This window comes from Pundamilia nyererei, unplaced genomic scaffold, assembly GCF_000239375.1.
Source record: "Pundamilia nyererei isolate P.nyererei 1_Seehausen unplaced genomic scaffold, PunNye1.0 scaffold00001, whole genome shotgun sequence".
Taxonomy (NCBI): Eukaryota; Metazoa; Chordata; class Actinopteri; order Cichliformes; family Cichlidae; genus Pundamilia; species Pundamilia nyererei.
The window spans coordinates 7,072,735-7,087,445 of record NW_005187402.1 but is presented as its reverse complement, the minus strand read 5'-3'; positions in this window follow the sequence as shown (position 1 = coordinate 7,087,445).

Sequence of the window (14,711 nt, the reverse complement as noted above, 5' to 3'; positions counted from 1 at the left end):
TATTAGATAAAATGAATATTGATAAAGTTTACCTTTATATACAGAATCTGAATATCGCAAAATATTTTAAAAAATTGCAATAATATCGTATCGTGAGTTAAGTATTGTGATAATATCGTATCGTGGGATGTATGGTGATTCCCACCTCTATTATTTAACATGTTAACTGTTAAACTGCATGACAGTACTATCAGGAAAATGCTTAACAAGTATGGTTGCCAGAAAAAATCCTCCTATCTCTAAAAATAACATAGCAGCACAACTTAGGCTTGTAGATTTGAAACTCAACAGACCACAAGACTTCTGGATCAATGTCATTTGGACAGAAAATACCAATGTGGAGATGTTTGGCCATAATGCTCAACATCAACCAAACACAGCATATCAGGACAAACAAATTGTAGTAACTGTCAAGCATGGTGGCGGTGGGGTGATCATTTGGGCTTGTTTTGCAACCACATGACCTTGTTTTCATTGACATTGGGTCAGCCATGAATTCCTTTGTATTCCAAAGTGTTGTGAAGTCAAAGGTGAGGTCATCTGTCTGACAACTAGAGCTTGGTAATATGTGGATTGTGCAATAGAACAATAATCCCAAGTACAGTAGCAACTCTACAACAGAATGGCTGAGAAAGAAAAATTGAAAAAGAAATTAATCAAAATGTTGCAATGGCCCAGTCAGAGTCCAGATGACAACCCTGACTGTGCTGGTACCTTAAGAGAACTGTGTACAGATGAATACCTGCGAACCTCAATGAACCAAGGCAACACTGAAAAGAAGTAAGGACCATAATTTCTCTACAATGACATGATGGATGTATAAAGTTATACAGAAAACAATTCAAGTTAATGCTGCTAATGATGGTTCTACAAGCTACTGAATTATAGGGTGTCTTTAGAAAAAGAAATGCATGTAATTAGGTTCAACAGGACAGCAAAAGAAATAGCCGGGATGGAGCTTCTGCTCATAACTGGGGTGCTGTCTCTTCTTGAAAAGTCCAACCCTATCAGAAAAATGCACCTGCACCTGGATAGGAGCAAATGTGAAGCCTTTTAATGGGAGCAGTAACAGTCAATAGGACAGTTGAAATGCTAAAAACAATAACCTAAAAGTTGCCAAAACACAGATGATAAATTGCAGATTTTGCTAATGGCTTTCAGTGGTTTCACTAAGGGAAGATCCCAAGTTTTCTAGTCATGTGATCTGTTGTTACTAAAGAAATGTTAATCGACCACCCTAAGGAGGCAAAGTAATGTAGTCTCTCCAAAAAAATATTTTCTAGCTCCAACATTTCTCATTCACTTCAACTAGTGTATGGCTTATTAACTGTGTTGTAGGCTTGGCTCCACGTACAGCCTCTTCATTTCATGTGCCAGAAATGCTTTTGGACTCAAATTCTCTGGTGTGAATCGTGGGAGGTATGAACTGAGCATGGGTGTTTCTGTTTGCTCTGTACATTTTGTTCCTTGGGGAAATCTCACTGATTAAGTGCTACTATTTTGACAATATGTCAACTCACAGGGAGCGAAGATGAATTTATGTGCTTGGCAGTTCTGTAAACAGCATTACTGACCAACATGTTTCCAACCTCATTCCAATGCTGTCTGAAAAAAGGGTCAGAAGACTGCCTTTTTTAGTGCTTTTGTCAGACTATAAAGTTTTAATGAATCACTTAAATTGAGAAATGAGGTTCCACTTTTGAAATAAAATTCTTCAAAATGAATATAACAACCGATGAGTATGCATGAATTCTCCATGACCAAAATATACCAGTGCCTAAAATGCATATGTATGTTTCTTTATTTTTAGGATTGAGGCCTTGGCCAGACCACTCAGTGAGTCGCTGTGGGAATAAAAGGGCCCTTTATTAGAGATGGCACAGAGGAGTCCTTCATGAGGCCCACATGGGCACTTTATAACATCTGACATAAGCATTTGGTAGTGTGATTACCAGTGCTTGTGGTTCCATCACTGATGGTTCATGGCTGATAGAGTCCAGTCTTACGTGGTTGGAAGGCAGACTCGCTACCAGAGAAGGAAAGAGACAGAATAAACCCAGAACTAAAGGACAGAGAAAGAAAGGGAAGGCAAATTCTAGATATACTGGACCAAGATCATACAGAAGTAGTTGGATAAATATCTTAAACTTCTTATAAAAGTTCTGAGCACCGCTTTTGGATGAAAAAAATCAAGCTACTAATTATTCTAAGCCAGTGCTATATTAGCCTACATCAGAAGTTTTGGGTGATTTATTGCTTGTTATTCAATCCAACTCTAAAATTACTGATAATGGTGTTTACTCATTCCATGCCCTTTTTGGTAGTATACTCATATGAGCACATTTAGCGCCAACAATTCAAACAATTCCAGCCACATTCAAAGTCACTCGAATCACCTTTTTTTCTTTATTCTGATGCTTGCTTTGAACTTCAACAGGTCATCTTCACCATGTCTGCATCCCTAAATGTACAGAGTTGCTGCCATATGATTGGCTGACTAGATATTTATGCTAACAAGGAGTTGAATGGGTGTACCAAGGTATACAAAAAAGCATCTCTAAATGTACAACATGTTGAACCTTGAAGCAGATGAACTGCAGCAGCATAAGATCACACTGTGTGCCATTCCTGTCAGCTAAGGACAGGAAACCGAGGGTAGGTCTGCCAAATCTTGATTTCTGCTGCAAATTTGATAGGCTCAGAATTTTGCATTAGTACCATCCGAGCTTTTTTTAGATGCCGTGGCCTATCTGAGTCTTGTGCAGGGCTCTAGACTAACTTTTTGCCATGGGCGTACCGGTACGCCTAACTTTAAAAAGCTGCTCACTAGAGCTGGGTATCATCACTGATTTCTATAATTTCTATAATCCATTCGATTCTGGTTTTCAAAGTTTTCAAAGTCCCGATTCGATTCAACTTAGCCTCAGACAGTCAGAAATATTATAATTCTGATCATTTATCAGTACTGACTTCATCAGAATTGTGAACATCACAGCAGCTGCCTTTGTGTGAAAGTAACTGAGAATAAAACACAGAAAAACATGAAGGAGATTTTCCTGGTCTGGCTTTTTATAGCAGATAACCTTAAAAATATTCTACAATGTTCTGCATATAAAGTTTACATTTCCTCAGTATTGAACAACAGAAAAAATAGGCTTTCTTGTCCGAGGTCATTTAAGTGAAAAAAAGAAAAAGAAAAGAAAAAGACAGCAGCCGACAGTGCTGTAAACAGCGGTAGACTGGTGGGTAATAAGCGAATGAATAATACAGAAAACAGAGATTGGAGACGGGAAACTGTTCTTGAAGTACAGAGAGAGAGAGAGAGAGAGCTAGCTGTGCATGAATGTGATTTTAATAGTCGTGGAAGCAAAACAGCAAAATTCATGACGACATTGATCAAATGTGAAGCGCAGTTTGCTGCTTCTTTTGCTGCTGGCTCGGTGAATTTTGGTTGCAGAGAGACAAAACCTGCAGCTCAGAATCAGCGCAAAAAGACGTAATCACAGCGCGGACCGGACGCATCAGGATCGCTAAGCTCCGACAGCATGTCCGTCTACGGGCCGTCGGGTGAGAAAGCCGAGAAAGACAAAGCTGATTCTGATGCGTCGGGTCCGTTCTGTTTTTACGTCTTTGTGTGGAATCCATGTACCTGCTCTCATTTGCTGTTTGGTTGTTGTTGAAATGGTTTTGTAAGCTTTAATCTGAGAATCTGGCGTTTCTGGCAAAACACAGTTATATTTAAAAGTCGATTCAGGATTTAATGAATTGATATCGCTTTATTCAAGCTACTCACCTCCCACTTCCACCTGCACTTTCAACTGGACCACGGCCAATCAGAGCGGTCCCGCCCCTTACTATCTCTGATTGGTTTAGTCCACGATAGGGGCATAATGTGTGTCTGTTGTTGACCACAGGGAAGGTTGCAGATTTTTTTTTTTTTTTTTTGCTACCCGAACAGTTGGTCGCACAGGTGCAACCAAATATTTTTTTTAGTCGCACCACTGAAAAATTTGGTCGCATTTGCGACCAAATTGGTCGCACTCTAGACCCCTGCTTGTGGCTGACCATGTCCATCCCTTTGTGACCACACTACCCATCTTCTAATGCCTGCTTCCAATAGGATAAAGTGCCATGTCACAAAATACAAATCATCTCAAACTGGTTTCTTGAACGGGACAATGAGTTCGCTGTACTCAATTAGGCCTCTGAGTCACCCGATCTCAGTCCAATAGATACTGTTTGATGTGGTGAAATGATGAGATTTTCTTCACAAATGCGCAGCCATGAAATTTGCAGCAACTGTCTGATGCTATCATGTCAATATGGGCCAATATCGCTGAAGAACGTTTCCAGCACCTTGTTGAATCTGTACCATGAAGAGTTAAGGGAAAACCATATTAGCAAAGTGTGCCTACTAAAGTGGCAGCTGAGTATATGTGTTATTCTCATTTGGAAGCATAAGGAATCACACATAGTACCCCAGGACCAAGTTAAACATCGTGTTTTTCAAAGTAAAATTGCAAAGAATTTGTGGTTTCCATCCATCCATCCATCCATTTGCTTCCGCTTATCCTTTTCAGGATCGCGGGGGGCGCTGGAGCCTATCCCAGCTGTCATAGGGCAAGAGGCGGGGTACACCCCGGACAGGTCACCAGTTTGTGGTTTCTCAATAGACAATTTATGGTATCTTTTCATCCAGAAATGCAACTTAAAACTCTAAAATGCAGAGAAAGAAAACCCATATAAATAAGATGTATTAATGCTGTCACTTTCTCTCTCGCGCTCTCTCTAGCCTGAGGCAAATTCAGATGATGAATCTACCTGATATATCAAACTTCTAAATTCTTTCTGCAAATCATGAGCACCACAGCTTCAGTGATAAAGAGGAAGGGAACTATCATTTATCAGCACAGAGCACAAACGCTCTGGCAAAAATAAGGGTGCATTAGTGCCTGTGGCATGGGTAAGTCTAGGAATAATCTAGGAATGCACCATTAGTACAGATCAATATATACAGTTTTTAAGGCAGCATATGTGGCTATATATATCTTTTTTAAGGAAGGTGTTACAAACTTCAGCAGGACAATGCCAAAACACATTCCTTGCATATAAACTGGGTTAAACTTGCTTGTACAAAATAGTTTGGAAGTTTGTTGAAATATATGAATGACTAGAGCCAGCATGGCATGGTGTTTTTGTTAAAGTTAGAAAAAGGGTATGGTTTGATAAAAATAATAATTAAAGGATATTAAAGGATCAACGTCACGGTGCTGAGAGCTGGTAGTGAATAGAACGTAAACAACAGCCCTGGTGTCTCCCAGATTTCTTCCATAAGAAGTTTTTTTTTTTTTGTGGTCCATTAACAACATCACACAGCTTCCACTTTCGCTTCTGACAGACAACAGTCATAATTCGCACAGCCACACGAGATCCTTCTCAGAAAAATCATAAACATAAGTCACTTAAGGCATTCGAACAAACAACCGGTGCTCTAGTTTTTTTCTGGTGAGGTCAAATCTCCAAATTTAGCCAATGCCGTTCAGGTCAGGAATGTTTGATAACCTTCTACCAGTTTTAAAGCCACGCCTGTCGAGTGTTTGTGTTTATATCTGTATGTGTGAACATTCCTGGCATGGGCACGCATCGGAGCTGAGTGCACCGAGAGGAGGGGCCAGTGGAGGACTTGTAGACCAACTCAGTGAACCCTGGAAGGCCAGTTCATCCTTCATCATTACTTTATGCTGAAAGATCACAGTAAGACAGAGGGATCAGGCTGCTTTTAGTTGTTTGTGCACACACAGAGCACACTTTTATCCTGCTCACAATCCTTTATCTATCCCTTAAACCCATTCTTTTCCATTGCCTGTGAGCAACTTTTACTGAGTCATGAAATAAATCTGTTTTGTGTGTGGTTGGAAATAAAAGGCTGTTATTTCTTACATTTGGATAAAGGTTTTTGAAACTTTTTGACCCAGTTTTCAGGTCCTGAAATCCTGTATGTCGGAATTCTGTTTTTTGATTTTTTTTGGGGGGGTTTTTTGGTTTTTAAGAGTAAAGTGGAATCTCCTAAAAAGATCCCTTGGGTGTTTGGATTTATTCAGAACTTCTTGTTTTTCATCTAAATATATCAGATGTTTATGTATCAATTTGACAAATCTCTTGCAACCGTGTTTGCAAATTAAACAACCAGAAATAGCATCTTGACCCTACGGCTCAGAACTTTGGTGTAAACATTTAAAGCTCTGTTGCTCTTGTGCAACAAATTGAAATAAACTGGACCAACGAGTACTTGTTGCAACGCTAATGTCCTCCTCCTCCGGTGCGGACCTCTTTTTTGCCTCTGGGAGACCACATAGCAGAGCAAGACATTTTTAAAATCCAGGGAGCCTCAGGGAGGTGCAGCTTAGTTTTCATGACAGTGTAATGGTGGGCGCCACTCATCCTCATGGTTTCAACCCCCCCCCCAAATCTAATGATCACTGTCTCGGCCATTCAGGATTGTACAGTCATACCTGTGGGTTGGGTGGGAGATGCAGACAGCTAGTGAATTGAATTTGAGCGTTTATGGTGTGAGAAGCAGCCCTGGGTTTAAGCGTGGTTTTAGTGGAGTCTGTCATGGTAGGTTTGGTGAGAGAAACAGACAATGGCTCCTCTGGTGCTTCTGTGGTTAGTGAGAGCTGATCTCAGCTGCAGTACCACATGATTCAAGTTAGGTTAAACCTATATGTCTTTGGGCTAGTGCCTTTAGTTAATAGCTAGCCAGTCTATATGCGCAGTGGGTAAAGCTGAGCTGATAATTGGAAGCCAGGCTTTGTTTATGAGATCTAAGCTGGATGACTTTGCTGTGTGGGCTACTTGCTGGTTGAATGTGCGCTGTTGGTTTGGGTTAGAGGGAGTTGGCCTGAGGAGCTGAGGATGTAGCAGACATGCACAGTGGTGGGAAGTATGTGGTAATTATTGTGTTCGGCACTGCAATCTGTCAACTCTCCTTCTAGATATTTACTGGACCTTCATTCCTCCTGCTGGGTTGATGGTTATGATGCACTTTATGTGTGTGTGTGTGTGCTCGCACACATGCGTGTGTGTGGTAAATGCATGCATTCAGTACTCAAAGTGTTGCATATGGTGTGTACCACCACATTCAAAGCCTTGGGCCATCTTCCATTGTAATGCCTAATTGTCCAAGTGCTCTCCCTTTCTCTCTCACTTCTTTATTTTCTCATGGTTTATATCCGCTGTACAGATTCAGTTTATCTTTTTGAGTTATTTACATTTTTCAGCGACTGAGTTATTTGCTGAATATACAAATATAGCTCAGTCTGTTTATATGTTGTGTGTATGTTAGATTCCAAACATTCTCCTTGTAATGATGTGCAAAGCCTTAGGTGCATTAGTTGTGCCTGTCTCCAGAGAGGATGAATTCTTTTCATTAGGAAAAAAGTGCTTTTTCGCATCTCTTGTTTGCACACTTTCCAGATAAGCAAAGATAGCAACATCTGCTTGGCTGACATTGCTGGTATGGGTTTGAAGTGTACCTGTCATGAAATGAGCTAGCATCACCCTCCATAAATACCTTCCAAATATCAGTCATGTGAAAAAGACAGTTTTCACAAGACTCTGTGAATGAAAAGGTAAGTACACCCATACTGCTTTCATAGGAATCAAGAGGGCAAGTAGCAAGCAGATACTGATGATCAAATGCACTTGGTTAATTGGTCATCAGCAAATGAGAGCACCTCTGGAGCCTGGAGCATTCGAGTGTGTTAATATAATGCCACGATCTTCTCAGGAGTGGATGTCCTGGCAAATTCACCTGATATTCATACTGTGTGATGCTCAGAGAAACTGTAAAAAGCCAGAGCTATGTCTCACACTCTACAGATCTCAGTTAGTATGTTAAACCTTAAACCTGTTGCATATGTATGTTGCATTAAGTTTGCAAACCTAATGCAAACCAATTTTGCATAAGGTTTGCAAAATTGCATTTAAACAAACAGCAAGACTTCTTAAACAATGTCCTTTGGACATGTTTAAAAAGTCAAGAAGTCATGTTTATGGACAAATCTGAATGTTTGTCTATAATGCACAATGCAATATTTGGCAATACCCAAAAAGAAAAAAAGCTGTGAATACACAAATCCAAAATCCTCTAAAATGATGTGAGAAACTGATAGTCACATAGAAAATGATTATTTCATAATAATGGTGATTCTACAAACTACTGAATCATGTTAGCTTTTCACAGGACTGTAAATGAGCAGAGATCTTGGCTATGCAAGTGAAAAATCCAAGGAGAACTTGTGCACCCATGCACATGGCCCCATGATCGGAAGGTTGGGGGTTTGAATCCACTGAACGGTTACCCTGAGGTACCCCTCAGCAAGGTACCGTCCCTACACACTGCTCCCCGGGCGCCTGCTTAGGGGCTGCCCACTGCTTCACTGAGTGAATGGTTCACATGCAGAGAAAAACAAGTAATTTCCCCACGGGGATCAATAAAGTATACATTATTATCATTATTGCATGATGAATAAGTAATAGAGACCAGCAAATAAAGACTTTGCAGCTGCTTTATCTCTCAGCGATTATTTTAATCCAGTCAGCTAACAATGATATTCCTTTACTAAGAGTTAAGGAAGGTTTTGAGGCTTCTAAGATCCAAAAGAGTGTAATTTACAGTAACAAAACTGTACATAGGACAGAATGCTGATGGAGACAGGCTGAAGGTTTTACAGGGACATACCAAGCCTCCTCTTCTTCTCCATAAACCAGAGGTTTGCATGCATTGCTTTAGTCTGTTCATAGTTTCTTATAGCTTCACACAGCACTACCATCCATCCTTTCCAGGCTGCAACGTGCAGTGATGTCTGAGAGCCTGCTCCTGGCAAATGACCAGACAGGTTGGTTGGTAAACACAGCACAGGTCCCCTGTAGAGTGTTTGATGTTCAAGGTCCAAGCAGTGGTCATGGCTGTCACAGTGGGACCCTTAAAGAATGTGTTGTTTCAGGAAGGGTCCCAAGCCACGGCATTAGCTCCTATTCCCCACAGCCACTCATGACAAACCAGCTGGCTTCAGATGTGGCTTTTTTGCACACACATGAGCAGAGTGGTTCAGACTAATATTTTATAGACCTATAAAAACAGCACCATAAACAGAGGCTTCACTAAGTAACACATGGGGGTCTCGTCCTGTAAACCAACAACTCATCAAGGCAATGGTTTTACTATATCTGCTTGTATGTGTGTGTGCTGCCTTTAAAATTCGGTTGTAACACAGAGAGTTTAACCCTAATCTATAAAACCAGGTGTGTGATTGTGTATACAGGATCACAGCATTTAATAGGACCTGACAAGAGATGCTGCATATCTGTAGTCTTTTTAGCACTGTGTCAGCAAACTCCTTATTGACATCTCAGCTTTTCCTTGAATGCCTGGGTTTCTCATGGTAATAAACTTTATGTGTTGGCTGGCTCTCCCACTGGCTTGACTTTCAAAATCACAGGTCCCTGAATCAAAAATTCCAGTGAAGTATAGTTCTCAGAAATACTGCATGGTGAAGTGTTCCCAGAATTCCTTGCTCCTAGAAAACTGGGTGCAAAATCTCTGGAATGCCTCAAAAACCAAAATGGTTTCTACGAAAGTCAAACTTGGGATCGGACTAACACAAAGATATTTTGGGCTATCTCAATAGAGAACTTTATAGTTGCAAATGAGATGATATGGGGTTGTGGTTGGGTCTTATTACTTGTGATATGGAGCACTGAGATGACTGATCAACTGAGTGAGCATTCTTCTTTGGTAACCTTGATGGACCAGTTGGTGGGCACTGAGGCCTGCATTGTTTTCGAAGTCACACGCATGCACACATGCACACACACGCACGGCGATTGCCCAGAGCCAAGCCTGAGTGCCACCACACATGAATGGAGATAAATGCAGTGAGTGCCTGAGGTTTCCAGCGTGGCTGTGTTATATGAGTAAATGATTAATCCGCATAGTTGGACCCTGTCTCCTGTCTGCAGCGGCATACTCCAAGGCCACACAGCTGGTACCAATTTGCATTCCCCCGCCACATCGTGATCCAACTGCATGTGTAGGAATCATGGCTTATCGCGGCAGTAATTCACTCCTTCCTTTCATGCCAAGGCTATTCTTGGCCTTGCTGCCTCTTTATTTTTAGTCAGGGCTGCTTCTCTGGGTCATTTAAATGGCCTTGATGTGGTGTGTTAGTTCAAAACGACAGATCCTAAACTGTCATGAATCACCTTTAGGGATGCATTCTTCCCCACAGTCACAACCTTTCCGACCAACACTAAAAGGAGCTCTGTTTTGCTTTTAAAAGCCGCAGATGTGACCACTCACCTGGATCTGTTGGGAAACAAGAATGTGTCTGTCTTTTAGCTCTTCCGTGTGACGGCTCATGTTTGGGTGTGCATTTACAAGAAGGCGTGTGTGTTTGATTTCGCCCCTCACTCCATCAGGTTTAAATGGTATCATGCACTGAAAAATCTGAAGCTCATTAAAGTTTTGGCAAATGACAACACAATAAAAATAGACAGTCTGCTAAATATTCATTTGAGCATGACAAAGCATCTAAGCGGTCACTCATAGGACGTGCATTGTATTTTTGGACCTTGAGTGACCTCACACAAGCACAGATGCCCCCAGGCTCCTCGTTTCGCGACCTCATTCACCGATAAGCGGGGAAATAAACTTCTCTGTGTCTTGGCTCGTCTGTAGGTTCCTGTGTAGACTAAGAGCCACAGGGAACATGGAGTGCATCCCAGATTAACATAATGGAGTTAATTGATCAACTAAAGTTCAGCCAGGGGACAGTTCTTGAATGCTCTCACTCCTTTTCTGTTTGTTACCCATTGAGGTCCAAGATGACCTCACTCCATTCACTGCCTCATACCTGAATCTGAGGTCTCAGCAATGACAGCAGCTTTTGTCTCTCTCTATTACCTTTTCATTATTCAGCTGGACAGCGGAGCCAGATGGATAGCTACCATCAATTCCTGAAGTGGATGCAGGTTACGTTTTTCCAAAGATACTAAAAAATCAGCTCGATAGTTTGAGAAACGGCTATATTTCTTGTGCCAAGAGTTAGGTGATAAATTTAATGCACCTCTTTTGGTCTTCATGCCAAATATGAGGCTGCGGCCAGAGATAATTAGCTTGGCATAAAAATGAACTAGTAATTGTCCACATATAGTTCCAGGTGTCTTGTCATTACAAACGGTGGAGTTTCACAATCCAAGAGCACGGAAAAATGCAGCCGATTTCAAAGTAGATGTTCTTGGATAAAGAGGGCACATGTTTTAAATTCTGACTTGACAGAAATATCATCATGTTAACATGCCCATCACATGTCCTGGTACTTTATTTTTTTCTTTGCTTTTTCATCTGGATCCTCGTTAGATGGCAAGATCATGACTGAATCCAGCCTACTAGCCTGCAAGATATATGTATGGAGGCAAACCACAGTGAGTTCAGACCAACCTGTACTCTGGCTGGAACAGGAGCGTTTTTTGGTGTGACAACAGGCCAATGATTAATCCAAACGCTTGCCAAGTATTTTGTGAGAGCCTGTGAATGCCTTTTAGAGATAAATTTTCCTTACAATGATGGCTGTAATCACTGACAGCCTTTAAAGCTCCTTAAGCAGCAGCTTGTTTTTCTGTGTGTCTTGCGGTTTGTTTATCTGATTGGTTGAAATTAGGCCGCGGTAGGTGCTGATAGATAGATGGCTCGTGCAATCAACAGCCAAGCACTTTTTGAAAGTGCCAACTCTTTCCCAGTTTACAAGGATGACTTTGCAGATGGTTCTGTGTTGTGGATATGTGAGGGTATTTGTGTGTGTTTGTCTACTTGCAAAATTCCTTCATTTTCAGTCTTCTTCTCTTAATGTGTGTGCTTTCGCTCATGTATGTGTTTTTTCCTCAAGGGCAACCAGAGCATAATGAAGACTTCCCAGCCTCAAAACTACTTTGACATAAAGAGATGGCAAAATAATTATAAAGGCCATGAACACAAAGCCACAGTTTTCATTTTGCCTGTTAAAATTATACTGGGACAGAAGAGAAGCCTGTTGTTAGCTTTGTCTTGTAATTCTGAGTTGTTAGACTCCTTCTTAGCTTCTTTAAACTTTCTCCAAAACTCACAAACCAATATCTCTGGGGTAATTGCATTGATAAATTCTTTCTCAAGTGTCTCAGATTATTCAATTAACTGGTCGAAATCAACAGTTCTTCCGATTAATTGCTCCTTCCATAGTTCTTCTCCTTCCCCACTGCAATGTGGAAATATAAAATATTTAGGTATTAATGTCTCTCCTAAACTTTCAGAATTAACTAAATTAAACCACATCCCACTTTTAAAGACAGTAGAAGGCGACCTGGCTAGATGGAAATCTTTACCCATATCACTCAAGGGAAGGGTCGCCGCTATAAAAATGATGGTCTTGCCAAAAATAAACTATTTATTTTCAATGGTCCAAATTAACCATCACAAGATTGGTTCAGATCTCTAGACTCGTATATTTCTAAATTCCTTTGGAAAGATAAACCCCCACGTATCAGCTTAAAAACACTACAAAGGACCAAGGATAAAGGAGGATTAGATCTGCCTAACTTTAATCACTATTTTTTAGCCAACAGGCTTCAGTTCATCTCTAGATGGTTTAAACACACCCTCTTAGATGAACCTTGGATAGATGTAGAACAGGCACTATGTAATAACCTAGAAATTTCAGACCTACCATTTATCAGCTCAAACATCAAATGACATGAATGCTTTAAAAGCATCAATATTAGCTCTTCTCTGACAGCATGGTGGGAGTTTCTAAAAATGACAGAGTCTTCATTAATCCCATGCAAACGTACACCTATCTGGAACAATCCGGACATATTACAAAACAATAATATGATAAACTTTCCAGATTGGAGTTGCAAAGGAATTAAATGGAACATATGTTGGAAGGAACAGACTTTATTTCGTTTGACAGACTAGTTACACAATATGGGATCAACAAGAAACGATTTTTGGAATATCAACAAATTAAATCCATAGTAAAACAGAAATTTAATCCCAGTGAAGCTGAAATACAAACACCACCAAGTGTGGTAAAATTTTTAGTCTAAAACCCCCCAAATTATTGTCTAAAATATACAGAACACTTTCTAAAATAGATGAATCAATATCCCTTCCTATTGCAAAATGGGAAGCAGATTTATCAATCAACTTAGACCCAAACCTTTGGTCTCAGATATGCTTAAAAACCTTTCAATGGATCAGAAATCCCAGTTTGCAATTAATACAATACAAAATATTACACAGAGTGCGCTATACTGGTCATAGGATGTTCAAGATGGGCTATACGCCTTCCAACAACTGCTCACACTGCACAGCAAATACACCGGACAATTACATCCACGCTCTTTGGTTCTGTCCACCAGTTCAGAAATTTTGGCGTGAGATATGTGAAGACTTATCAAAGTGTCTGAAATGTAACATTCCAGCCTCGCCTTTAGTGTGCTTGCTGGGCAACTTGGATGAGGTCACTGCAGAAATAAACACAGCCCACGTTGTTTTTACGGCCCTATGTTTTGCCAAGAAAATGGTCCTCATTAACTGGAAAAATAAAAATAATCTTAATTCTAACCAATATAAAGACCATCTAATAGATCACATTAGTCTTAATACAACCTCTGCCATCACATTTAATCAATCCCTTTGGGCCCCTTTGATCGGCTTCATCACCTAGTGGGGGTGGGGGGTCATGGTTTGGTCCTGCCTTCGCTATTGTGGTTGATATGGGGGTAGGGACGGCCTTGGGGCGTCTGGGGAGTCCCTAGGGACGTTTCCCTAGAGGGCCTAACCTGGCGGATGTGGCCATGACCTGGTTAGGAGCTCTGGGGGCTCTTAGATGGTGTTTTCCTTGTGGCTGCGTACAGCGGAGATGGGGGAGGGTCTGTGCTGGCGGACGTTGGTTACTGGCCTGGTAGCCTGGCTGCCCCTGGGAGGGTCCGGGACGGGCGTGGAGGCTAGAGGGTCTGGGGGTGCTCCGCCCACTGGTCTGGGGTGCTGGCCGGGCCTTGGGGCCTTGGGTCCTGGCTATTGTGTCGCCGGAGCAGTGGGCGGGTGGGTGCAGGGGGGCTCAGCCCCATGCAGTGCTGGGGACCTCTGATGCATCGGCCCAACTAGGGGGCTCTCTAACTGGTGGGGAGGTTGTTATATCTTTGCAGGTGGTCTCCTCACTACAGGAGCTCACTCTGCAGGTGGGGGGAGAGATATAGGAGAGGTGGAGAATGAACTCAACCTGGGTGTCTATTGTCTTGTGTAGTTTGGGAGATGATTGGATGATGGGGTGGGTGCAGTTTTCTCTGGGGTGGAGTCGGGTGGGCTGCCCCGGACGCTGTGGGGCTGGGCAGTGCTGCTGCTGCGGGCCCCGGTCCGGATGGGCCTGGGCCCCCTTGCCCTGGTGGGTTCCAGAGTGTGGGGGTGCCTACTGGGGCCGCTTGCCCCTCCCTTTCTTCCCTCCCCATTCTCAGCTGCCTCCCTATTCCCGCTCTACCACACCCACCCACACACGCAGGGCTTGGGGTGCAGGTACAGTGGGGCAAAAAAGTATTTAGTCAGCCACCGATTGTGCAAGTTCCCCCACCTAAAATGATGACAGAGGTCAGTAATTTGCACCAGAGGTACACTT